The 27856-nt window shown below is 38.7% G+C and overlaps 1 protein-coding gene across 3 annotated transcripts in view; it reads left to right on the forward strand.

The window, feature by feature from the left end:
• SULF1 (sulfatase 1) overlaps positions 1 to 27856 on the forward strand; it is a 103099-nt gene that overhangs the window by 5056 nt on the left and 70187 nt on the right. For 2 of the 3 annotated variants that reach the window (XM_075213620.1, XM_075213622.1), the window contains exon 2: positions 9781 to 9882. The gene's annotated coding sequence lies outside the window, so the exon portion shown is untranslated. Of the gene's footprint in view, positions 1 to 9780; positions 9883 to 21835; positions 21865 to 27856 lie in introns of those variants that run through there. The other variant, XM_075213621.1, reaches the window with a different exon arrangement.

Raw genomic sequence — 27856 nt, forward strand, 5'->3', positions numbered from 1 at the left:
AATTATTTCTATTGTTTTGGCTTTCTTAGTGTATCTGACATTTGAAATATATGGGTAATGACATTTTATGATTTAAAGGGAAAGTATACTGTGTATTTCTCAACATTCCACTGCACAAAATTGGAACAAAATTCACAGAGAACCCCCTATCTCTGTAGCCACACCCAATCTTCCCAAGCAATAGTCATAGTAGGAGATGCTCAGCCCCCAGCAGTTAAGCCCCACCAATTCTGGTTCAAATATTGGGGCTGCTGCCACTATATTGCTTAAAATTAGAGATTTTTTTTTTAACTCATAATTGAAATGTTCAGATATGGTTGATTAGCATTTACCTGGAATTCTACTGCAGCTCTGTTAAAGTATTTTGAGACCACTCCATTACAGACAGCAGTGTTCTCCCCAGGACCTAATTCTCAGATGGTTCACCTGACTATTTTTAGCTGCCATCCGGCTCTTGGGGGTAAATTTGTGAGGCTGCGGGTTTGAAAAAGTGGAGATGTTGCCTATAGCAACCAATCAGCATCTAGCTTTTATTTATTTTAGTACACTCTACAAAATGACAGCTAGAATCTGATTGGTTGCTATAGACAACATCTCCACTTTTTCAAAGCCGCTTCATAAATTTACTCTTTAGAGTCCAATAGAGTTCTATTATAATAGGACAATCCATTGTTTGCTCTATTATAATGGGCACTGTGTGAGCACTGCAGGCTGCAGAGTATGTTAGACCACTGACCACCAGTCTGACCTGTCCTGGCAGTCAGTCCAGGCAGGTGTGAGTAATGACCTCCATCATTTTTCATTATTAGTATTACACTGTCCCCACCTGACTACTTCTTAATGCCATCCGGCTGGCAAAAATTTGTGGGGAGAACAATTAACATCTTAAGTTCCTTCAAAATCATTAGGACAGTATTAATGAGATCTGATGTAGATCAAAAAGCTTATTCTGCACAGATTTGTATTGTTGTGACATCACTGGCCCTGCATTATGGGTGTATGGATTAACCAATCTACATAGTGTATTTCTGCAAAACAAGATTGGCAAATTGTCAGTCACTCTCTGCCTCTTTAGTTGTATAAGTAAGTTCCTCCTGACAACGTGCTTGCAAAGTTGAACTGCTGCCCTCCAGTGAAAGTATGGTGCCATCTCTTGTGCTTGGTAAAATCAGTAAATGAAACATTTGAGACACTAGTTGAGGTTGAGCAGTAGTAAGTGTTCATTATCAGGACTACCATGGGGAACACATTGTTTGAATTTGCTGGCTCTATATGAATAAATGTTGATGATGGGTGGAGTGGCCTTATATCGTCCTCTATTCCCCATGAGAGTAAGAAAGCTAAGACTTTATGGATCATGGTAGAATTGGATTTTCCCTACTATCTAATTGTGGCTAAACAGGAGGGCATTTATGTCTGGTGATTCAGGCCATAAAAGTGTTCTGCATAACATAATAGAGCCATAGTGGGTGTAAAGGATGATTGTGGATGGATGATTGTGTTAATAGAGTTACATTTGTGGAAAAAGGGTAAACAAGCTGCGGGTTAGATCTGGGCAAAAATGCCAAGATCTTTATATCTGGTGTAATGGCGAAAGAGTTGCATATATTTGATTGTAATCTCATTTGGACAGGGCCACTCTCTGCCCGACTGTGCTGTACTGTGCAACAATGTATAACACGTTAGTGCTTTATAAATAGATGAGAACGCTAATAATAACAGGCTTTCTGCTTTCTGTTATCAACTAAAAAGATGTTCCACAAGACCATCACCGAAGAGTTGAACTGAGAATTGGGGTAGTTCAAGGGGGTGCATGAGCTAGAAAACTTTGTAGGACTACACGTGCTACAACATTTTGCGGGGGGGGGGGGGGTGCGCGGGCTGCAAAGCTTTGTTGGGCTGCAGAAGGTTCTGACGCTGGTCATAAAATACCATGACATTTCCAGACGTCAGATTGAAGAATGATGTATATCAGGTTGTGTAAGGAGTGACGGTGAGAACCCTAATCTAACTATTTACATCATAATCATTAGCAGCAGCTATTATGAGTATATACCAATACAGTATCAGTCATGTATGTACACCTTTTAGATCCAGGATGAAAGCCTCAAGACTGGGTAAAGGTAAAGAGACAAGTGACAGAAGACTGGGTTATATTGTCTAACCAGCCTGGTTGTCAAAATGGGCGAAATAGCTTTATTAGGCTAATAGCTATAATTCTATTTTCATATTGTTAGATGAGAGAAGAGATTTATGTCACATGCACTTTTTTCTACTACCTAGGCTTAATAGCCCAAATATATGTCTGCATAATAGGTGGGTACATTAGGAGCTGCCTACTTATTTCGTAGGATTTTTGGAATTGGTGAAACCTCCCTTCTTTGTCTTGTGATATAGAACTGAGGCACACTTGCACCTACAGTAAAATGAAATATACTCCATAGTCTTTAATGAAACAGTGCCTCTATTGACCAAGTTATTTTGGGAAATAGAAGAAGTATAGAAGTACAATACGTGTATAACACTCCGTTTGAGATAAAAAAATAATAATAAATATATATATTATACAGATATAAAGTTGGTTATGAAGGGGGCAAGGGAGGGGGGGTGAGCCTGCAGGAGTGAATACTTGTTGTGTTGGGTGTGCCTTTAAATATGCAATGTTTAAAGGCACAAGCCTATTATATTAAAGTGGAGGTACTTACCGGTATATAGGGAGTACCTTAGGAAAGACAAGATACTCCCCATAAAGTATCCAGTGATCTATGTTTAGGTAAATAGTTCTGGTTTACCATGAACTAATAGATAGCAATCAATAACTTTTGAAAAACAATGTGTTAGAAATAGGCATAGCTTTGTTCATTTGAGGGCTGGCAAATTTTAGCCCAGGGGGCAGGACTTGACTCAGCGGCTTATGAGGAACAATTTAAAGGAAAAACCATGCAGGTGGCCTAGTGACCCAGCCCAAGGTAGCCCACTATGGGACCAGCCTGAGGGGCAGATGACCCCTCCCCCCCCCCCCCCCCCCCCCAGCCCAGCCTGTCCCTGGCTTTGTTCAATTCAGCAAGAAGTATACAATATATACTGTATATACTGTTTCTAATATAAGTATTATGTCAACATAATGTTTCTATAAAGGAAAAATAGAATGACTTGTAGCTTCATCTTTCTCGAACTGTTCAATACAATATATGGATAGGACCCATTCTCCACAGCTGAGTATGTGACTGTAAGAATATGCACAGCTCTGTATGTGCCATGACAGCGATGTAATTATGTTTCCAACTAATGGTGTTATAAACTAGTATGGTGTTATAAACTAGTATGGTGTTATAAACTAGTATGGTGTTATAAACTAGTACGGTATTATAAACTAGTACGGTGTTATAAACTAGTATGGTTATTAACGCCCCCGTTATGTAGCCTCTAAACTCCTAGTTTCAAGATCTGAGAGGAAAACAAAAAGTAACTTATTTGGGATTTATTAATAGAATTACAGTAAAGCTGTTGTGTGAACTTAAAAGAAATCAAGTAATTGTTCCCTGTGCAATAAATAGAGCAGTTAAAGAGCTCTGCCTCTGGGGAAGTCCAGCTTGTTGTCAAAGTGTAATTTACTGTTCCAGGTGGTGAACACCCAGGCAAAATATTTATGGTGGATTCAGCATTCCTTACATGTGCTTTTCTACTGCCGGCAAGTGCGTAAAACACATGCATATGTTAATAAAATGCTAGTTTTATTCCATTCTAGAAAAGTTCCTAAACACATTTTTACTTTTGGATTTCTATTCTCATAATTTTCATTTAAATCATTTTGAAACTATTAAATGCCCAGTTTCTACACACTGGCAATTGCACGTGAGGGGTGTGTGAGTGACAGGCCCAGGGGCAGGCTTGTCTGGAAGAGCTGAATACCAGCTAACAGCACACTTTCCCAGTTCATTCAGCCGCTGGTCACATCTAGCTGGGTGGCTCTGGTCTGTGTGACGGATGTTGCTTTTAACTGGGGAGCCAGACAGAAGATCTCACAACTTATTGAAAGAATAGGAATAGGTCATAAAAAAAAAAAAAGTAATAATTTTATAGACTGGGCACCAATCTGCATGACCAGGAGCTTTTATATTTTAGACAAATCTAAATAGTGGCCTTCAGGGGCGCACGCAGGATTGTCAGGGGGGATTCCCCCCCGCCCCCTGACCCCCCAAAAAAAAAAACACAGGAGAGAGAGCTGCTGCGCATGCTCCGTATCGGCAGCGCTGTCCTATACAGCAGCCGCGGCACTGTCAAAGAAGCGTCCGCTGCGATTCTCGGTGATTGACGCCATTTTGAAGGGCGGGAGGGGGCGGGACGAGGCCAATAGCGTCATTTTGGCCCCGCCCACGCAACGTAAATTACGTTTTTGCGGGGGGCGGGACCAAAATGACACGTTTGGCCTCATCCCGCCCCCTCCCACCCTCCAGTCACGCCCCCTCTCCCGGAAACTTGTTTCCGAGAGTTGGCAAGTATGACCTAGCTAGTCATTAAATCAGAGTGGCCAAATATATTGACATTAAAATCCCTTCTCATCAACCCACTTAGTTTCCTACAATGAGTGTGTGTCAGAGCCAGATTAAGACCCCATATTACTGTAGGCAATATTCCCTTCTCCATTTGTCAAAAAATAATACATAAAATGGGTTAGATAATCTGGGCCCCTCAGTGCCTACTGTAAACTAGGCAGAGGAATAGGTTGCCTAATGGATGATCCGGCTCTGCTGAGTGCTATCTTCATGGATGGTGTGATGCATCACATTTACTTATCATTTCAGCTTTTTTTTCTGCCTTGCTTATTAATCTACACATGTTATACAAAGTAAGATAGCATGTTTGGTTATGGCAACAGCCATTTATATATCATAAGTTGAAAATAGATCATTAAGTTACTCAGAATATATCAACAGATTAGTTATAATAACTTGCTGTCATATTGGTATAATTAAAATTATACATTTGGGGAAAAAGTGATCTAGAAAATAAAACAGGACCAGGTTCAGTAGTCTGTCTGGGCATTCAGCTGCTAGCCATTGGTATAGTATGTGATTTTGTTATGCTTAATCCTAATTACTAAACTTGTGATGGAACTGTGTATTGTCGGTGCTGGAACTGCATGTAATTGGCTCTGTGCTATATATTGATTTGTGTGGGTGCACCTAGTTGTATATAGATTTGTATGGGTTTTCAGGCCAAAATGTGGACATTTGCTGAAATGCAAAAGTTTGTACCATTGCTAAGACACTGCAGATCAGTAGAGAAACTAGGGGGTAAATGTATTATGGTTCGATTTTTTAATCTCACCGGAAATCAATACATTTACCCCTAGGTTTTACTTTGTTGAGCAAGATTATTAAAATATGATGGAAGGATCAAGAGTAGAAAGACTTGGCAGTAGATTTATCAAACCTTCTAAAAATTGAGGTGTTGTCCATAGCAACCAATCAGACTTTAGCTATCATTTTCTAGAATGTACCAGACAAATGATAGCTAGAATCTGATTGGTGGCTATAGGCATTTCCTCTACTGTTTTAGAAGGTTTGATACATCTTTGATGTCCCCTCAGTCTATTGATTAATTTAAGGCACAAGTGAAGTTAAGCCGAGCAGTATTTTAGAAGATAAACTGAAAAGTTTAAATGGATAAAGGAGTGGTCCTAAAATTGTAGCAGGTTTCATTTGATTGTTTCCACCTAGTGAATTTTCTGCTGAGCCACTGAATCTACGGAGGTTACGCGTGATAATGTCCCAGCAGGCCTTGGAGTGCTACAATACCCATCTTTTCATGTTTAGTGACAGTGAAAATTTCACTTTAACAATTTAAATACTCTTTTTCAATACATATAACTTTTAAATCCCAGAGAATAAGACTATTATAAGAAATACATGTAACATACAGGACATTTTCACAGACAAATCTTTAAAAACTGGCACTCATGGCAAATAATGGGCAGATGGCAACTAGATATTACTGCTACAGCTGTGAGAATGTTAAGCAACAATATTTCCCCATATATACAGTATTACAATAAAACGTCCCCTTAGGAACCCAACTAGCACTCAAAATATAATAAATATCTAGTCACAAACATTAAAGGCATTTGTTAATCTCTGCAAGTAAAGTGAACATTATATATTGGAGAGAGAGTGTAAATATTTATTGTACTAAGATGTGAAATATTTGATCACTATCAGTCAGTTATAATGTAAATAATTTTTGAATATTCTTTCCCAGCATTGATAAACGTTATTATACCATTAACAGAGTAATAATACTCACATAGATGTGATAAGGAGTACTTAGAGACATCAAGGTTTCTTGCTGATGATTGTTGGGCAAGCGTCATTAAGAAGTCGTGTACACATTCCTAATTCCTAATTTGTACATTGTCTTTGCTCACTTTGGGGAAATAGCTTTCTTTTTTTAAATAATTGTAAATCTCAGGCCGTTGATTTGTCATTGCCCGTGGTCGAATTACTGAAGCTGAATTTGTTATTTATTGTGGAGCAAATCTATTACTATTATTATTACCATTTATTTATAGTGTCACTAATTCCGCAGCGCTGTACAGAGAACTCACTCACATCAGTCCCTGCCCCATTGGAGCTTACAGTCTAAATTCCCTAACACACACACACACACACACACACACACACACTAGGGTCAATTTGTTAGCAGCCAATTAACCTACCAGTACGTTTTTTTGGGGGTTTTTTTGAGTGTGGGAGGAAACCGGAGCACCCGGAGGAAACCCACGCAAACACAGGGAGAACATACAAACTCCTCACAGATAGGTTCATGGTCTGGAATTGAACACATGACCCCAATGCTGTGAGGCAGAAGTGCTAACCACTTAGCCACGGTGCTGCCCCGATTTATATTGGAATACCTGGATATCCTGTTATTCAATGCCTACACATCGCTCTATTCAGTGCCTCTTTTGTTACACTTATGCCTGGACCTGGATACACAGAAAAAATATACTGGTTGTGACGCATTTATGCAATTACATTGTCTGTTCTCCAAATAAGTGTTACAACTTTGCAGGACCCTTCCTTTTGGTACTGTGGCGCCTTACAAATCTACAATAATATTAACCATCTGCTAAATGCTCAATTAATATCTTGGCTATGTAGTAGGTGTGTAAGGTGTTAGTTATTACAATGTTACCTAATCCCAGCTCGTATATACCAATATGTGCACTATAATCCTGATACTTGCTTTAGAGACTAAAGGCAGAGTCACAATTTTCCCTATACCTGTTGGTCCTGTACTAAGGAACATATATTTTAGGGCAGAATGTACCTAATGTGCTTTTTTGTTACTTTTTGTTCATTTTTGTAATTAAGTTTTTAAGTTTTATTTTTGCCAAGTCACATGATTTTTACATTTCTCTTTTTGGCACCTAGTTGTTGTTTGTTATGTTATTGTTGTTTTTTTTTTGAACACCTCAAAATGTCCTGGAAATTTTAATGTGTTGGCTATTTGTACAGATTTTTTTTAATTAGTATAGTTCTTTCTTATAGCCTGTAGGCATCTGTCATACTATAGCTGGCTGCAAATGTTGTCGTCATTGAGATCTGTTCCAAGACAGCTGCTATAGCAGAAACATCTGCGGGCTATAAGATACTTCCATTATCCACCAAGTCTTATCGATGGAGCAAAACGCTCCAAACCATGATTTATTTATTTTAATTAAGTTTCATTTTATGAAATATTATTTTTAATTTAATTCAACATATAAAAGTATTTCCTGACTCTTTTTTTACCCTTGGCCAATTGGTTTAAAATATTAGAATTATGTCCTATATATGATAGATTATAAGGTATTGTTCCTGTTTTACCTGATCCAGAGACATCATATAATGAACTGCCCTCAAAGCAGATTTGTCTGTAAAAAATCTAAGAATTATTTGTCATTTAGCATTTGGTAGGGTATATGTATACATCCATGTGGGAGGCATATGTCTTCAAGGAACACTGCTAAGTGTAACCTATAAACAGGAGTTAAATATTTAGTTTGGCTACACTAACTCAAGAGGGAGCTGGTAGAATTATAAACAAATTCATATACTTAAGACCCAGACATCCTTTTTTACAGCAGAATGCACTTGTTTGTTACACAGTTTACTGCTAGTACGGAATTTATTAACAGTATATGTTGATGTTTACAAAATACTTTCTTACCAGTTGCCAACTTTTAATTCTAGAAAAATTGTCTGCTTCTGTTATGATGATGTTGGTTTTCAAGCACAATATTTGTTAATTAAGGATACAGAAATGTAGTTTTAAATTAAACAATGTGCCCTTCTAAAAGCATAGTGCCAGTATTAATGCAGAGTTGTCAACTGTCCCTAATTTACAGTTATAGAGATTAACCCCTACAAATGTCACTGTTTTCAATATCGGTCAACAGTATAATAGAATCATCATCATTTATATAGCACCACTAATTCCGCAGCGCTGTACAGAGAACTCAGTCCCTGACCCTATGGAGCTTACAATCTAAATTCCCTAACAGACATACTAGGGTCAATTTAATAGCAGCCAATTAACCTACTAGTATGTTTTTGTAGTGTGGGAGGAAAACCGAGCACCCAGAGGAAACCCACGCAAGCAGCGAGAGAACATACAAACTCCACACATATAAGGCCGTGGTTGGGAATCGAACTCATGACCCCAGTGCTGTGACGCAGAAGTGCTAACCACTAAGCCACCGTTCTGCCTCAGAGAATATTGCTGCAATGCCTCCAGTGCTGAACACTGAGCTGAATCCAAACCCTAAATTTCATGTTAGATAAGTGTAAATTTTAATGTCTGAAAGTTATAACCTGCACACCAAAAGTTGTCCCTAAAAATACTGAGGCAGAAGTGCTAACCACTAAGCCACCATGGTGCCCTAGAATTCTCTTTTCCTGCATCTTGGATGTAATTCTTACCATCTGTTCTACTTTTCTGGGTTTTATAAACTAATATTTATTGAAAAGGGATATTTAAAATGCTTAAAAGTATGTAGTAATGAAATTGAGGACACCTGAAATGATAGTGGTATTATAGTACCAAGAGTTCCACCTAGACTATACCGCACGTGACCTGCTACAATTCACTAACACTGCAGTACATTGTCCATGGAAACTATTTTAAAATGTTGTCAACTATGTCAATGGCATTTTAACATTAGATCTTTCAAGATTTTTCGGAGCACATTGTAAACAAAGGGTAGTACTTAATGAGGGTAACGTCTATCTCCTGGATTTTTCAAAACTGTCCCTGTTTTTGCCCATAAACATAAAATATTCACTTTCCCATGATTCAGACGGTACAAGATGCTGAGCTGTAATAATATCCTTACAAACTGTAGAAATATTGCATATTTTAAACAAATATGTGTTAGGAGCGTCACCATGTGTTGGGATAAAACAAGGATTATTCCGCTTAAATTTGAATCTTCAGAATGGATAGGTTAGAAATTCAGAAGTAAGGTACCACTATCTCCTGATAATGGACTTCCTAGTGACTGTCTATTACCGTGAATGTATACCTTTTTTTTCTTGGCGTAGCAAGAAAGATGGAAACACCCACCTGTTATTAGTAAACAATAATAATAATTAATAATTCAGATTTATTGAAAATTGTATTTGTGTGTTTTGTGGTAAGTTGTGTTAATTGAAGCATTCCTCATAATGTGTGAAAATGTCCAGGTCACTGCATATACTGAAATACACCTATATATTTTTTTTTTTATTTCTCTAGGAAAACATTTTGCTCTTTTGTGGATATTGCGGAGCCTGATGTTATGCCAACATCATGATTTATTTTTAAAGAGTTGACTTGTCAGTAGGCATCTCTAACAAGGTAAGTCTATACTTTTATTGTCTACAGTAATAATGAAACTGCTTCCTACCATTGAACAATGAGACAATTATCATACAAATGTATCGTATACAGCCACAGATCTGCCATATGCCAGTGTATCCTGGTTTACTCAGGACATATCCATAACTTACCAATGACAACCTTTAACTTAGAATGCAGAATCCTTTAGAATATGACAGGAAGTGGGTTTGATTAATTGGATTTATGGAACTTTTAACAAATTCAATGTTGAACCTTAATTTAATTAAAAATACGAAATCCAGTCCAAACTAGGATCACTCATTATATATCATAAATGTATGTCTGTTGCATAATAAAAGTAAATAATAAATAAATACCATTTCACAGCTTCTGTTTGACTGAGCAATGTGTGTTTACACTTAATTCTATTGTATTACATATAAAAGTCAGCATAAAGTAAGTGCTACATGGTTAATATGTGTTGAAGAGGAATAGCTGGGGATAGAGAAAGGGGAAGACATAGTGATGGATGACCAGAGAATAACCTATGCACCAATTTCTTGAATCCTTCTGTCACGATTGCTTAGAGAGAGCTAAAGGTCAGTCTAGCGAAAAAGGAAGGAAATAGACAAATAGCAGAAGTATTGATAATGATATCAGCACAAGATAAGGGAAGAGGCTCTTGGTTTTGTCTAAGTCATGGAAGAGGGAAGCTTATTGTGTTTGGATAAATTAACCTATTACGTGTGCATAGTATACAGTATTTTATCGCAAGAACATCTCCATTTTCCATTTGTGGGTAGAATAAATCAATTTCACAAGAAGTGCTGAGATACAGATTAAGTGTATCTGTCAATTGCCAAATATTTTTTTTTTTTATACATATACCTTTCACATAGGCCGCTAGAAAAGTTTATTAAATCAGATATTGGAGGACATTCTAGTAACATTTATATTTCAGCGCTCAGAGTGCTTCTCATTGGTCTAGCAACAGGAGTGCTGATGGAGAAGAGAACCCTGAACAGAGTACTGACCAGACCTGCACCCATGCAATCTGGGAGGGTTTTTTGTTTTTTTTACACACATTTTTGCAGCCTCTGCTCACAGGTAAATTTAAAGAAAATCTATGATGACTAATAATGTCACCAGTTATGAATATATTTTGGCTGCATTTACATTAGATGAATATAATTTTCTCTGATTCATGCTTTGAACTTTTGTTTGTTCTCAGCAACACCCCTGCTGTATGCTGGATGACCGTGTTGCTTATGACCTTTCAGCAGGTTTTTCCAATCTGCAAAGAAAGTCAGTTTATAGAGATAGTCATGTACAAAGTATTCACAGACTTTCGAACACATCTTAAAATACTAATAATGTACTCGGCAATAAACACTTACTAGCTCTCAGTGTGAATATTATTGTTCTGAGTTGAAGAACCAGACAATCACTTTTGAGAGAAAAGATATGGTGTGTGCTTAACAATCTATGGAAAGAATCATAAACAGGTAAATAAATGAGTTCAAAAATAGGTACTGTCCTTAAAGCTGTACTATCACCTAAAACATATTAACTTGCTGTTTCCCCTACCCTGGAGGTAGAGGCGGAACTAGTGAGGTGTGGGCCCCGGTGCAGGGAAGCGGGGAGGAGAGAATCGGGGGCCCACCACTCTCTAGTTCCGACCCTCTACATTTGCCGTGCAAGGGGCCCATTATCTCCATGCACTGCACTTGCAGCACCACTGGTAGTTCTGACACTGCTTGGAGGCTTCTCCATGCAGCCAAGGTTCCCGGGTCTCGGTGGTTCATCTCACAGCCCCAGCCACTTGACACTGCGGAGTTTGGGGGTGTGTAAGCCGGAGGACCACGCTGTGATTGTGGCTTCTGATCTCCTCACACCCCTTACGCCGACATTTTAAACAAAATAGATCTGCTGATTCTGTTTTGCAGACTCTAGGAGCCCGGGGAAAACGGATGCCTGGAGCAGTCCCCGAGGCTTTGGTTATGGGGAAGTTAGTAGAGTTTAGGTAGTGGGGGGGTAGTGTCATTTTAAGTAAAAGTGCAGTTAAGGAGGCCTACAGCCATACCATTACTCCTTAGAGCTAAGCCACAGATTCAGTGTCCAATTTGTAGTAAGGATCCAAATTGGAAGTGATCTGGCTATTCAGCGCACAGCCCGAGCTTCCGGTTTCACAGTTGCTTGTTAGTGGAGTTGAATGTTGACCACAGACACAGGCTGATAGTGGTCATCTTCCTACTGCAATATATTTTAACCTTCTGGGTAACAAATATGTACGCACCATGTAGTTGAAAAGTCTCTACAAAGGGTTAAGGGTCTTTGGGGAGACAACATTACTTTCATAATCAGCAGTGTTATGGCTGTCTGTGATTTTATGAATAAGTGTTCTTGTTAAGGCTTTCCAAGTATGTTAGTGGAGTCAGACTGCGTTGTTCTTCAAACAGATTTGTGAATGTTAAGGTCTAAATACTACCATTAAAATAAGGATAAATTACTGCTTTTTAAAAATCTAGTGCAAGAAACAAAAAATGTCCTGTTAAATTAACATGAGTCATGGGAACTTTTCTCCTTGGCTATATCCAAAGATATTCCCAATATAGCTAGTTCTGCCAAGATCAAGAAGTGGATGAAAAGTTGTTTGTGGGAAATATGATTTGGGATTCCATTATTAATGCAGCGTGTTTTTTGGGTTCTGTGGTTTTGATGACTCTTTCTAGCACATTGGAACACAGTAAATGAATTGGATATATCGTCCTACGTTTCTAAATAACCATTCTTTATTTGGTCAAACAACAGAGTTGCCGAAAGTTCATATATTTTGTGACCGAGCAGTTATGTACGATTAATTGCTGGCTGGAGTTCTTTTAGGCAGTGTATACAAGGTAGTGTAGATATTTGTGATAATTAAAGCAGAATGAACATCCATTGGCTTTAAATACATTGGTTTTGATTGATGGCATGAGATTAGAGTAAAACGAAATACTGGACACACCCACAGATCATTCTAATAATATCTAAGGCATGTATGACACAGAAGGATCAACTTACTTCTATAGCTTATTTAGTTTTCTCAAGAATCATCATTTATATAGCGCCACTAGTTTCGCAGCGCTGTACAGAGAACTCGCTCACATAAGTCCCTGCCCCAATAGAGCTTATTGTCTAAATTTCCTAACACACACACAGACTAGGGTCAATTTGATAGCAGCCAATTAACCTACTAGTATGTTTTTGGATTGTGGGAGGAAACTGGAGCACCCAGAGGAAACCCACGCAAACACAGGGAGGACATACAAACTCTACACAGATAAGGACATGGGCGGGAATTGAACTCATGACCCCAGTGCTGTGAGGCAGAAGTGGCAACCTCTAAGCCACCATGCTGCCCGTAAGCATGACTTGACGGAGCCTCCCCCTGGGCTCCTACTAGGGGAATCAGCAAGCTATTAAAATGTATATAGAAGGTGGTAGTGCAGCTTTAACAGACATTTTTTGTCATAGAAAAGTAACTTTTGAACATTTGATGTTTGGTCCATGTGGACTTGAATCGCCCTGTCGAGCGTAGTAGCAGGTCGGCGGCAAAATCATTAAAATGGTGCATGCAGGCTGCTTGTGTGTCAAGTCTGATGCATGCGTAGTTCGTAAGCGCTGGTTGTGATGGCACTCTTCGGCATGTGGCATTGCTCAGCTTGTGATTAGTCGTGTGGTCGCGCGCTGAGTGCTCACTGTGGGCGGCGACTGTTATGTTTCGTTATACAACTGACGTGTGTGGGTGTGTGTACAGTGATTGACTACGTGACGTGAGTTCCGGCACCATTTTTCTTACAAAAAAAGCACTGGGAAGAACATTATTCAGAACCAAAGCATCAAGGTTTTGAAAATGTCTCTCTAAAATTGGAGCTTAATACTACTTTATGACCTACCCAGCCCTTGTGTGTGGTACAAAGGTTTCCATGTTTCAACTTTTTTATTTTGATTAATTGCAAATGCACATGTGTTTTACATATCTAAAAACCATGTGTGGGAATGTACAGTAGTCATTAAAACACATTTCTATAGGCTTCAATGCAGCTTTGCGCCTCTCTAGCTCCGCCCAAAGGCTAGCCGTCCATTACTTCAACATGCTTTGACTATGGCAGACTCTCTCTACCTATATGAAGCAAGAATAATTCATTTAACTAGGAGAACAAGAAAAACATAAAAGAAAGTTATGAAATAAACTAACAAGTGACCTTACATAATGTCTCCCACTGTGTATACTACTGTCAGTAAGCGATTCACAAATAGATGACAATAAAGAGTTTATCTTGAGTATGTTATAACAGGACGTTCAGTGAACGAAAGCATTTTCTATAAAGAAATTTCAAAAGGTTTTCTATGTTTAAACATGTTTCTTTTTTAATCTGAAAATACAAAGAAAACATGTATTTTATAAAGTCTTTATTGTTATCATTTGTATTTATCTTTCTCTGCTACTGTCAGAGGGCTTTTATTGGATTGCAGATGTTTTGAGGAAATTGTGCTAGTGTTTTAGGTTAATCTGCACATAGACTTTGGTAATAGATGTTAAATCTGAGTGTTTTCTTTTCATCAAAAAGTTGGTTTGTGTCTGTGACTCAGCTGAATAGTGTCTGTAGTCTACTTTAGAATATCTCCCTTTCATTGACTTGTTACACAGTGTACAAGTTCTAGAATTAGGGAGCGATTAGCGATTGTGCAACAAGCTGAAGCAATTTAAGGGCATATGTATAATCATAATGAGCTTTATTTGCACGGTGTAAAGTTCCATACATACAATTTGTACACCTAGGCAGATAGAGTGAAACCACTCTTTTATATTAGTTGACTGCATATTGCTAAATTAATACATATGCCATTGTATCTTTTTGCCATTGACATTAATTAGTGTAACAATTTATTTCACGTTAGAGGTCATTAAAATTTAGTAAAAAATTTGCTCATGCGGTATGAAGTGAGCAAACTGCTCTGAAAGTCACACCAGCACGGGGATCATTGGACCCCCTGCTTGCACACTCTGCTTGCACACTCTGCTTGCACACCTCTGTTGTGCAGACGAGCAGTAGAGGAAACCACGGGCCAGCATGAAAGCTCATCTGAACATTAGGAGGTCTATGCATTAAAGTACCATGAGCCATTAAAATGGAGAAAACATCAGTTTTCTCCGTAAAAAGGCCATCGCAAGATGCATGAAGGGCTAATTTGTTAATGCAGTCCCCAGAAATTAATATGGGGACTGCGAAGTTCTGCAGTGCATGGAGCGTTGAAAAGCTTTGCATTTTGCAGAAAGGTAACATCATCTCAGTCTCCCCAGAAAATTTTGCCTGCCGGATGGCATTAAGTAGTAGCCGGGTGGGGGCAGTGTTATACTTTGCAATAATATTGAAAAATGTTGGTGGTTATTGGCCACACCTGCCAGGACTGGTCAGACTGGTGGTCAGTGGTCTAACACACACTGCTGGCTGAAGTGCTCACATAGTGCTTGTTAAAACAGAAGAATCAATGGTTTATTATATTATAATAAGACTCTATTGGGCTCCAAGAGCTGGGTGGTAAGTAAAAACAGCCGGGTGGAGCACCTGAGAAATAGGTGCTGGGGAAACACTGGTCTTTTTCTGTGGGAACCTGCTGAAGCCTCTCGGGCTTCTCTGTATCTCTTGCTGTGAAAGTGCTATGTGAATGTGCATAGCACTTCCTCCTTTCAATGGTAGCACTAGGCTGCCGGTATAAAGGAAAAACTCTTCTTACCAGAAGGGTCACTTTGCCGGGGCTAGTCATGGTGCATTTCAGCGGTGCTTAAAATGACATCATTGCAATTTGAAGCAATGCATATTTACTGGCACCGCATTATGTTAATGCATAGATCCCTAGAGCTGTATAGGCATTGGGATCAATGATCCAGATACCTTAATGCGGAGGTGCCCAATTTCAGTCCTCAAGATCTACCAACAGTTCAGATTTCCAGGACTTCATGTATTGAGAGCAGTTTGCTGGTGTTGAGTTTTATTTGCAATAGTACATTTTTACTTTATTTTGGCTTGTGCTTTGATCGCCCGTGTGTTTTACCCCTGAGTACCCAGTACTTAAACATTGCATTTACTTGCACATAGCAGGCAGTGTAAGTCAGTGCTGAGTTCCTGTGACACGGGATCTAATGCACCGTAGGAAGATTGCCTGCATCATTCATAGACTGTACCAGTGCCAGAATCTTGTCATATGCCGTACCAGTGCCAGAATCTTGTCACCTACACTGACTGTACAGCATGTGGCAGGCAGAAATATGCAGAGCACTGAAAGTACCAGTATATGACCAGCAAAGCCTGATTATCCAATAGGCAGATTAGGCTGCAGCCTGGGGCGCAAGGCTTTTTGGGGGTGCAATACTTTTAGGGTTGCAAAATTGTGACGGAGAGGTATAAACTGAAATTCATTTTAAACTATAAGAGAATAGTTGTTCTCCAAAGTTGTAGTAAGGTTTTAATCTTGATGTACAGTATTTACATAATAAAAGCTGAAGACAATGAGCCATCCACAGACGGGCGCTTGAGGGTAAGTGAGTAGGAGAGACAAGGACAGCAACAGGCGCTGGTGCAATAGGCCCCCTTTCATGCCTCCACCCTCAGTAGCGTCTTTCATGCCTTCATTATACTATACAGTTCTGACTTTAATGAAAATTAAATGAGTAACAAAGATTGCCACGACCCGTATAAAAAGACAAAAAAAATTAAACATTGGTGGGAGGTGGTAATGGAAGCCAGGTTTCAAATTAAGGAAACGCTTGTTTTTACTTTTAATGTGTTATGGAAGACAAGGGGGCTAGCCCGAACCCTTTATCAGTGAGAAAGGGAACACTGGCATATTTAATTAACCTCTGCAGAACGTATTGCAGTGATCCATCTCGTACTGCTCCCCTTTATAATTCCATTATAAGTCGCCCTCATATAAAACCATCCTTACTATAACACCAGTTTCTGCCTGGCCTTATAAGGAGTGAGCACGTTGCTTTATTTACATACAGCGATTAATACACGCTGCCTATGCATCAGACCATGTTAACATATTCATATTATTTTACATGAGGTTAAAAGGTTCTTATGAATAAATGGCAAGCTTAATCTGCCAGACTACAAGAACAGATTTGTGATTGTACAGACCCTAAATTGTGGATTAATGTTGGTGTCAGACTGGTTCTGTGCAAAGTACATTGAGTGTAGCTTTGGGCTTGTAAGGTGCTATTCACCAGAAGCAAAGGTCCCGTGACATGCATGCAATGACAAGTTGCTCCTCTGTTGAGTAAAGGTCTTTGTATCATTCATTTAATAAAGCTGGCAAACTACCATATCTGCCCTGAGCAGCGGTATCCCTCAGAGTATACTGCACAGGGGCTTGTGTAACCAGCAACCTTCAAATCTATAGCTTGATTTAGTTCAGACCCCTAGAGGAATCCTGCCTGCTCTTGCCTAACCAGCAAAATTAGTCTTTAGCTGAGCACATGCACGGTGGCTATAGCTGGGTGTCCGCAGACTTGTTAAAATATTGCAGAATATAATGACAGTAATGTTGATTGTACAAAGCTAATGTACTGACTAGTCAGCGTTGATGTGCAAATTCCAAGATGTGTTTTTGTAGATGACTTATATATTTTGTTACTTTAACAAAGAAACAGTACTGTAATTTTTGTTTTCTTTTTAGGTGTGCTTGACACTATTGTATTCATTCTGCAAGCTGATTACACAAAGATTTGCAGGATAAGAGGTGGAAAATATAGCTAGTCTGAGCACTGAAATGTTACCAGCAGCACAAATTGTTTCAGCTCAGCCAAGATTTTTGTTGTATAAATAGCAAGTGAAGTACCTTTTTAATAATGCATCTGATAGTCATTTTTCTTAGCTATCCCTCCTACAATCATTATCTCCTTTTCAAAAGCTCTCTGGTTGGCAAACATAAATATCTGCCACACAGCCAGAGTGAGTCTGCTACACAGACACAGGCTCACAGCTTTCCGCAAGTAATGTGATAGCAAAGGGGGGAGAAGGAGGATGTCACAGTGCAGACAGAGCTCAGAGGGGTGTTGCTCACGTCATCATGTGCCATGTGACTGTGGTTGTCATGGAAGTTCAGAATCCTATATCATTTATAGCAGCCTGAAGGAAAAAAAACAAGGGAAAATACTAAGTACCAACATTCTTATAGTATGTCCCAGTGATTTATTTAAAAAAAAAACACATTTAATTTTTTTTCCTCATGGGATTGCTTATTAAATAACAAGAGTTAATAATGATTCTCAGTTGTTGGCTTTTGAGTTTCATGCAGTCTCTAAAAGCTACAAGTCAGGCAAACATCAACTAGACATCTCATAAATAAATATCACATTTGCCAAGAATCTCTAATTTTTAGGATTTAAAGATTTACCTTTCAAATTTTTTTGTCCATGACAAAATTCCCTTATTTTTTTTACCAGTTATAGTACAACTTTACTGGATATAATTCTCACTTTCTATTCTTTTTGTCTATGATTTAAAAGTTAATCATTCCAGAATGGGATATATAAAATAGAATTACATTGTAAATATGTTAAACAAACTTATCATGATGTAGTGTCTCAACATTGCATTTGATCGCCTTCATGCACCTGCCCAGTAACAAAGTGTAAATATCTGAAGCAATTTTCCTGGGACATCTTCTCAAGAAGAGTTTCTGGAATTATAGAAATGAATTACCAGTGTAAACAGGGGATCTTGCAGGTTATTTCTTGCATTAATCTTTCAGCTACTTAGACATCTCTTTCATTCGAACCCAACTGTCTATTACATCACAGGAGTCCAATTTTAGAGGCAAAAAAAACTGTGCGTTATTTTTTGTACCACATAATAACCCTTAAAAGTCTAGTTAGACAGCAGCTGAAGGTGACTACACATGGGACTGATCCTGCCACTCAATGTGAACGCTGAGCCATGGGATCAACGTCCACTTCAGCCACAAACTTGTGGCCAGATCACCTCTAGAGTAACTGTAGTTGCAAAATGATAGTGCATACAGGCCGATAGCGGTAATCTTCTGACCGTATTAACCAACATGCTGTGTAACGGTCTTATCAATCTTGATCAGGTTACTATTGGACATCGCTGTTGGCTATATATCCTGTGATATTGGAGTCATTGTCTGAGATCTTTGCTATTGTTACAAAGATATCGCTGATATTGTGTGCTGCCAGTATAAGACAATAATACTCCCTAGTGTCTCTGCAGTCACCTTATAATTGTACTATAGCATTCCTCCCAATTCCAGAAAGTGGATGTAGCTTCACCAGAAAGTAAAGTAGCTTAATATAGAAAATAAATGCTAAATGTTTATTTTAAATATAACGCCATGGAAAATGTTTACTTTTAGAATAAATGCCCCTTAGCTAGCAGAAACAGGAGACCAGCTCTTTGTAGTCCCTTTCTGCTCCAGCTTGTTTGGACATGGCAAATGCGAGATGACAGTGTGTTTTGTACCACCATGGCCCGTCCTCTGCTACCCAAACGATGAAATGACGTAATCCCGCAGAGGGAGCCAAGATCATGATGACGTGATACATGTAATCAGGACCTGGCACGTCGAGAACCTATAACACAAATCGCATCATCAAGGTCCCGTTTGTCCTCGTTAATAGGAGAGACGGAATGAAGGAAAGTGGCCCACTTTCCTGGGAGTCCAGGAGGGTTCTCAGAAATTCGGGATCCCCCAGATGTTCCGGGACACTAGGCGAACATGCCTAAGCTTCAACAGATGCAAATCATCAATGCAACAAAGTGGACAAATCATGTTGACATCTGATGTTTAAATTCCAGGATGCGAGCCCTGAAGCATCAGACACTATTAACGAGATATAAAAATGGATTTATTTATTAAGTGTTAAAATTTAAATGATTCCTTTACATACACATATTTAATTACACTTTTATTAGATCTGTGTGTAGACGTATCTTCACCCGTCTTACTTGATACATATACTGTTTACCTTATATTGCAATAACAGGATCTGAGTGTGAGTTTAAAACTCAGCCTCCAAATCAAGACTTTAAAAACAAAATTGGGAGAACACATTCTTTTCCATTTTTTTGTTATTGTTAAATGAAATACCAGAACCCGGGGGCTGCTAATTAATGTGCAGTTTCCAGTCCCTGACACTCTGCTGTATACACTGTAAACATGTTCCAAGTGAAAGGATTTGTTTGGAGACCCCCAGGGTCTACTGAGGGGGACATAATGAGCTGGTGACATGCTCAGTTAGCAAGTAGCTCACCAATGTATATAATGCAACAAGTTGCTATATAAATTCTTTGCCTACTGAATTCCTGGCTTTGATCCTTCCAGGCCTCGTGGAAAGAAGGAATACAAAACAAATGTGGGCGCATTCAGCTTTAAGAAACATGTTGCAGCCTTTCTAGTTACAGCAAAGTGATGTTGTTTTTGAATTGTCTCATCTTTATGAATGAGTGGGGCTTTGGGCCTTGTGCAGGCATAACCCGTGTTCAACACAATCACCCTACATGGAAACTCTTTGTGCAAAGGAAACTGGGCTAGTTTATACATATAATGCATGCCTTGTGAGTGACAGCTCTCTTCATGGTGTTTCCACAATAAAGAGTGTAAAATGTATCTCTTTAATCCTTAATTATCCTTGAAATACACCTAAATAACAACTTTCTTCTAAATCTAAACATTGGTTTTATACGGCAGTATGTATGTTGTACATTTAGTGCGCCTCCGCAGCCGCTGGATTAGAAACCATTGGAATGTGCATTCAGAAGCAGACGAGTGTGCTGATAATAGGAAAGAGAGAACACCTCCGTGGGCAGCTGAGCCACCGAAGACTTGTGGCAAGTTGGAAAAATTGCCAGGCACATGAAGGAACCAACTTCTACTAAGGAGGCCGAGAAAACATGTTCCAATATATATTTAATGTTTGGACTATGTCTAGTCTGGAGTTAATCCATCCACAGTGCAATTGAAAGTAAATAAAAACTTTGAAATACATACATATATATTTTTTTGCCTTGAGGAACAAGGAACACCTAGATGTACTCCCTTATAATGCAATGTATGCTCTGTAGTGGGCACAAATTATGAAAACTGGGAGCACACATTTTTAGTGCAACTGGTAGTTACAAAATGCTGCCCAGTAAAAGCATAGGAAGAGGCCTGGTTGGCATCACTTCTGAGAAGGTATAAAAATCATGTATTTTTGCAGAAAAAAAGATGTTGGGCCTGATTCATTAAGGATCTTAACTTGAGAAACTTCTTATTTCAGTCTCCTGGACAAAACCATGTTACATTGCAAGGGGTGCAAATTAGTATTTAACTTATGTGCAAAACAGAATACTGACTGTTTGTTCATGTAGCACACAAATACTTGATAGCTTATTTGTACAACTGAAATTTAAAGTTGATATTTGTGTGCTACATGAAAAAACAGTCAGTATTTAACTTATGTGCAAAACAAAATCCTAATTTGCACCCCTTGCATTGTAACATGGTTTTGTCCAGGAGACTGAAATAAGAAGTTTCATCAGTTAAGATCCTTAATGAATCAGGCCCGTTGTGTGAATGTCTGTAAAACTATTAACGCCTCCTTAAATGCACCTTCTACACCCCAGCCAGCTCATGTACATATCCATGTCCCCCAAAGTAAAGTCTAGATTTCTATATGGGGGCAAACATGACTACAGGTCCATGCAGATTTCTGTAAAATGAGGTGCGCTCGGGCAAAAGTAGCGGTGTAATGTCACAAAAACATATTTGGCTGCAGATTTCCACTTTTGCTCAATTATACATGAACCATAATTTTCATTGTATAATATTTTGTTATTTTGGCCCTTCCCCCTGCAGAGATATGACACGATTGTGGCATTGCGTGGCAGGGAGGGGCCAAAGTGACATGATTGGCAATGCCCCACCCCCTGGAGTGGAGAAAAAATTAGTGTGAGTAAGGGTCTATATTTTGGTACATGGGTTTTTATTTAAACAAACTGTTTTAAATACATTCATAACTTATATTATACAAAAATGTACTGTATACATTTTACTATCAGAAGTAAAGTGTGATTAAACAATACTCAGATTGCTTTGATATAACAATCCTTTAAAAAGTTCAGTAGTGTGCCAATAATATAAAAAATGTGAAATTACAGCAGAACCTGGACTTATTATAATCTTCTATATAACATCAGGATTTAATAAGCCTCCGTTTGCTGGCCACATGTTCCTGAGACAGCCAGGAAACCAAATCAGTGCAAAGAAGGGATTACTTCAGATTCCTCTGAAATATGCATTGTTTGGAATGGCCTCTGGTGACCAGCATTCATGAATGGCTGATTTTACTTCAGTGACAAATCATCTATTTAATTATATCAGTCTCCTTGGTGTGACAAGTATATTTTTAGCTGAGTTGTGGAGTTTAAGCAGCAGCACAAAACAATGCACACATAAATCTGCAAATGACAGCATTTTTCAACGTTTTAGGCTATCTGAAATGTTTTTCACACATGCACAGTCCAATTGCAAGCTCGGACTTTCAGTGTCACTTCTTGGTTAAAAAAAAAAGAAGAAGCTAAAAACAGATGTAAAATATTTTTACAAATAATTTAAAGTAATTCATTCTTTGCGGTGACCCCATAATATATAGGGCAAAAACACCTATTTTCACCAGAGATGGGGCTTTTCACCCTTTAATAATAGGAACCTTTTAGTATAAATTCTGCCAGTGACATGTGCAAAATTCTACGGCCTAATGCAGAATGAGGCAAATATTTTGCAGAACTATTTTGTAAATATTGCAAATAAATAGCAGGCAGTGTATGTTAGCGTGGCGAGAGGAGGGTGCTGTTCAGTGCGAATAAATGTTAAGCTCGCTAGCATTCCCGCTCAGTCAGCAATGTACCTGTGAATATATATATATATAGTACTGTATGGTGTACTATAGGTTTCTTCACTTGTCCTTAAATGTCGCCGGTTGGGTTCATTAGATGCTGCTAGATTTCTCAGTATGTCATCTAAAAGAGCCATTGTTATCTGGAGGTACCAGCAACCACCTGGATGTACCTTGAGAAGTTGTGCCACCCGCTGGCTGAAGAATCAGCGGGACTATCTCCACTAGCGGTCGGTTATGTTGTGCTGAAAGGGTCAGTTAGCAGTAGGATCATTTTTACTCAAAGATACTCAGGGTTAACTGAGGGTTGGAACACAGAACTTTTACTACCTGACAAATAGGAGTCCTTTGTTCTCCACCATGCTCAGTAGACTTCCTCTCCACAAGGTGCCTACTACAACCTGAGGACCTGGGGGGGGGAAGGATCAGGAGCCGCGCTCCAGTAAGCAGGTACCCAACAGGGAAGTCTTATCTGGAACCAGCCCCACCGAGCCCTCACCACTGTGGGAACCAGTTTGGGTTTAAAAGGGGGAACTCAGCCTTCTCCTGGGTGTTCTACTGCGAGACAGACTGACTAGGAGTTATGGACATCGGACTTGGTCCCTACCCAGTTGGCACAGAAGGGAACAGTGTGGCTAGGTGGCTGAGACAGAGCTCTATAGGATCGGGAACATCACTCTAGAGAACTTGGTGTTTAAAACCCCTTTATGGTAGGATTGGCTAGTAAGCTTCCTAGTGTGGCCTGTAAATACATCTATTTTTTATATAAAATAAAGTACACTTGTACTTTGCCAGTTGTCTGCCTAAGTAATTGTGAACCTATAACTTGGTGTGCTCAGCCCATAAGGCATTGTACACCTCTGGTTATGACTAACCCCCTAAGCATATTTTTGTATGTCATGCTAATTGCTGTAAAAAGAACCTTTTCTTTCATTGCCTGTGAAAAAAAAATACTTTTTTAAGAACCCTGACTTTTAACCTCACACACTGGGACACAGCGGTTACTGGATATCTAGACGATAATCTACAGATAACTATTCAGTCCTGAGTCATATTAATAGAAATGGCTACAGTCATGGAAATAACATATTAGAGCGATTACTATTTTATGAATAAACGTAAACCTTATGTCTAGGAATTAAGAAAGAAAACATACAGCCCTTGGTGATTAATATTTAGTTACATAGGATGCATTTAAATGATAAGAGACTCTATACATTTACATTAGATATAATACTGTCTATTATCCATGCATACATCACAACTCTCCCGATTTTGGTGGGATATCCCGGTTAGTGGCCTACAAAATAGGTGGGGCTTAATGGGAAAGTGGGTGGCATTTTACCTATATATGACCATTTGTGGGCGGAGTATGGGTGGATCGGGGTCAGGGAGATTTTGTCCCACTTTCGGGATTCTAAATATTAGAAGGTCCGTGTCATACTATCAACACTGTGATGCATGAGGCACTGTGAGGCATGATGAAAGTACTGTTCTAATGGAAATGCCTGTCTTTGGCGATGGGAAAATATGGTAAAATTTAAGAAAGAGTGAGAGTAAAGTACAGGTAAGTTTCAGACTGACTTTTTTGTAAAAGATACTTTCATATTTTAGGTGAAAAAATATCCAAACTAATCCCCACACCACCCTTTTATCTCAACTGAGTGGGTCCCTCTACTGGAGACCACATCTACTGCACTGTAGGGGATGCTGAAGACTCTACAAAATCGGGCTACATGGAATCGGGCACTCCTTTGTGGCTTAGTAATTTGTTCAGGGACCCCTACAGCACAGAGGATGGGCTTCCCAGATAAAAAGCCCCCACAGGTATTAGCAGGGGAGGTGGGGCTTAGTTTGTAAAAAAAAAAAAAAATAGAAAGAAAAAATGCTGGAATTATTCTTTTCAAAACCCCACTTTTTTTGGCTATTAAAACAGATCTGACACATAGGGGGGGATTCAGTTTGGCACGAGGTGATGCGAGGTGCACAGTGATGTTTGGGGGCAGCTCGCGGCCAAATAAATTCCCCTCTTACTATTCCATGGTAAATTCTAGTAACTGTGTCACATGATAGCACTTTAGAACACTTTAACTGTCAGGGAGCTACATCCAGAATCGCAGAAAAACAGCGATTATCACTGAATGTTATGGGTTGGAATTGGAGCATCTCTCAGGTTTAGAAGCTTATGATTTTTGGCAGAACCATGTGGCAAGTTCAGGGGGACCTGATTTGCTGCACAATGTGCGCCTACACACAGCCACGTATGTACCAATCAATTCGCTAGAAATGAGTGACATCACTTTGTTCCTCATCCCTCATTGGTGTCACTAGTTGCTTGCGATTTAATAGACTGCATTTTGTTTCAGGCCACAAAATTGCTGTTTCTACTGTGTTCTATCCATTTTAGACAGGTTAACAATATGGTACACAGGGCCAAAAATTGCAGTGTCTCAAGATGGAATAGAAGTTTATTGTCATTAAACCCTAACTTTATTAGTAACACAGCTAATAATCTGTGGAGAGGTAGTGGTATACTACACTCTTTCCAATAGATCCCCTGCATAAAAAACCTACTTGTTCATCATGATATTCCGGGATTTATATCCAGCATGTGAAACGTGCAATTGTTCAATAATAAAATGGTGAAAAGGTTAAGGACAAGAGAAGAAAAAATTAAGCTTCCTCTGACAAATCTTTTTTGATATAAATGTCATTAATAGCTAATAGTTGCTATATTACATTTGGCATGTAACAATATCAGTGAGGAGTCTTTAATTTCATGTGCTATTTGCAAACAGTGCCTGGACTCTGAGGACAGTGAACTATGGAAAGGTTTGTGCTTTAGTATACAGTAACATTACGCTCTATCCTTCTGCCTGCAGACTGGTAATCCTTCCGGAAATTGAAGTGGGTTTGTTTCCATTATTTTGGATGTTCTCAAGGCCATCCTTAATCTCCTGTGGTCTAGTCCACAGATAATAAACCGATGTCAGCAGTTTTCTCTGTGACGCAAAACAAAGAACATTATTCTTAGACCTGGCTCTTATAAGGGCCATTATTAAAACTTTTATCTATATAGTCCAGGTCAATGTACCCTTTATCATCGCCAGATATCCTGTAATCAATATTACAGATATAAAATTTCAAGGTAAAGGCTGACCCCACCCAATAGGTAAAACATTACTTAGGAGGAATTAAGGGACCTTAAATGAAATACAAAGTTTTACTGATCGACACTCTGTGTATCCAGCAATTTTGGAAATCCTATTTCTTGTTGGGATTGGCCTTCTGGGGCCATTAAAGCCCATCCCCCATTAATTCCCTATTTATGCAAATGAAATGTTAATGAGGCAATTATTTGGATATCCCTGAACAAGCACCACTGGACCAGGAGTGAGGATCTCCCGTTCGGAACTTTAAACCCACCAAAATCTATGTTTTAATCAATGTAAAGCGCCATAAATTAAAACTTTGCATTTTATTTTAGATCACCTATTACATTTGTAGTGTAGTTTGCCTTGTTTTTCCACGTTTGACTGATTTGGATTTCCTGCAGTGCGTCTTTTTAAGAGTCCTTTACTGCAGCTACATAGCAGAGAAGCAGGCTGCACTTTTGGTGACTTATGGAGATCTGGTCATTCACCGTTTGAAAAAGTTTTAGCCCATAACCATCAATGGTTCATGCATATTGTGCCCATAATAACATGTAAATGTTCACCCTGGGTGCACAAAGTTCATTGTAAATCTAGTCTTAGCCGGGATAAATGTACTCACATGGAATTATTAACAATCTTATAATCAAATAACCTCAGAGCAGAGCTTATTTAGATTCATTGGGCTAATAAGTAATCACCAAGCACTTTAAATAAATAAAATAAATACATGGCATGTGAATGCAACTCTATACATAGGGTCGCAGGAGCCTTACAGCTGTTTTGTAAGCAATCCTTTCTTTATCCATTTTACTTTGCAAACGCCACAAATTATAGATGAACCTTAGTTAAAAAGACACATTGCATAGCAATATACCAATGTAAGCGGATTAACTCAAATATTTGTGTCAGATTAATATTGATACCTTGTGGTCAGCATTGTCCGAACACAATTTATAGACCAATCATTCTATAGTGTTAATTTTTAAAACTTATATGATTTCACTCCATGAATAATCAAGAGGAACTCAAAAAATAGATACTTATTGGGTATAGAAATACTTTCAGTTTAGCTGCTTATTAAATCCACATCCTTCAACTCTGTTCATCCTCATCATCCACTTTGATTCTGCTTGTAGGGCAATAACTTAAGATGCATTACCTCCTCTAGCGGGCACTGAGATATGTTTTATGGGGTAACTGGTCATTTTGGGCTGACACACAATGATTTGGGACTCATTTGTCTAAAATAGCCTTCTATCTCTCTACGTCTGCTGGCAACTTTAGTCTGAGGTATGGGCTATAAGGAATAATAATAATAATAATATAATAATATTATTATTATTGTTTATTTATTATTAATCTTTATTTATAAGGCGCCACAAGAAAACGCAGTTCCGTACAGAAAACAGACAGTGGACCACACAGGGTAAAACAGTACAGAACAAAAAGTGCTCACTGTAGTAAGAAAACTATCTTTTCTAAGAAGTGATTTGGTAGTAGCTTCTTTAAAATAATACTCTGTTTTTCAACACTTTATTTTTCCATACATAATGATAAACATAAAGGTTTACTGAAATATCCCAAATTTGTAGTCAGTGTCATATTTATTACAGCCTCAAAACTGAACTGGATAATTAAAATTACCTCTCCGCTTTTCCACAGAACATCGTCAATGAAACATGTTCAACGTTTAACGCTTTCTATCAGTGGCAGAATATCCAGTATATACTGCTCTTCCCAGGCTCCTAAATAAATGTGTTTAAGTTGGGGTTTCTTGAGTGAGCATTGATTAGCACACTTAATGTTTATACCACATGCAATGGAACTGTAATTCAGTAGGAGTATGACAACTGTACATTGTCCACAACATTGTATTATACTCTCCATACCA

Source organism: Mixophyes fleayi, chromosome 5 (genome assembly GCF_038048845.1).
Source record: "Mixophyes fleayi isolate aMixFle1 chromosome 5, aMixFle1.hap1, whole genome shotgun sequence".
In the NCBI taxonomy this organism is placed as follows: Eukaryota; Metazoa; Chordata; class Amphibia; order Anura; family Limnodynastidae; genus Mixophyes; species Mixophyes fleayi.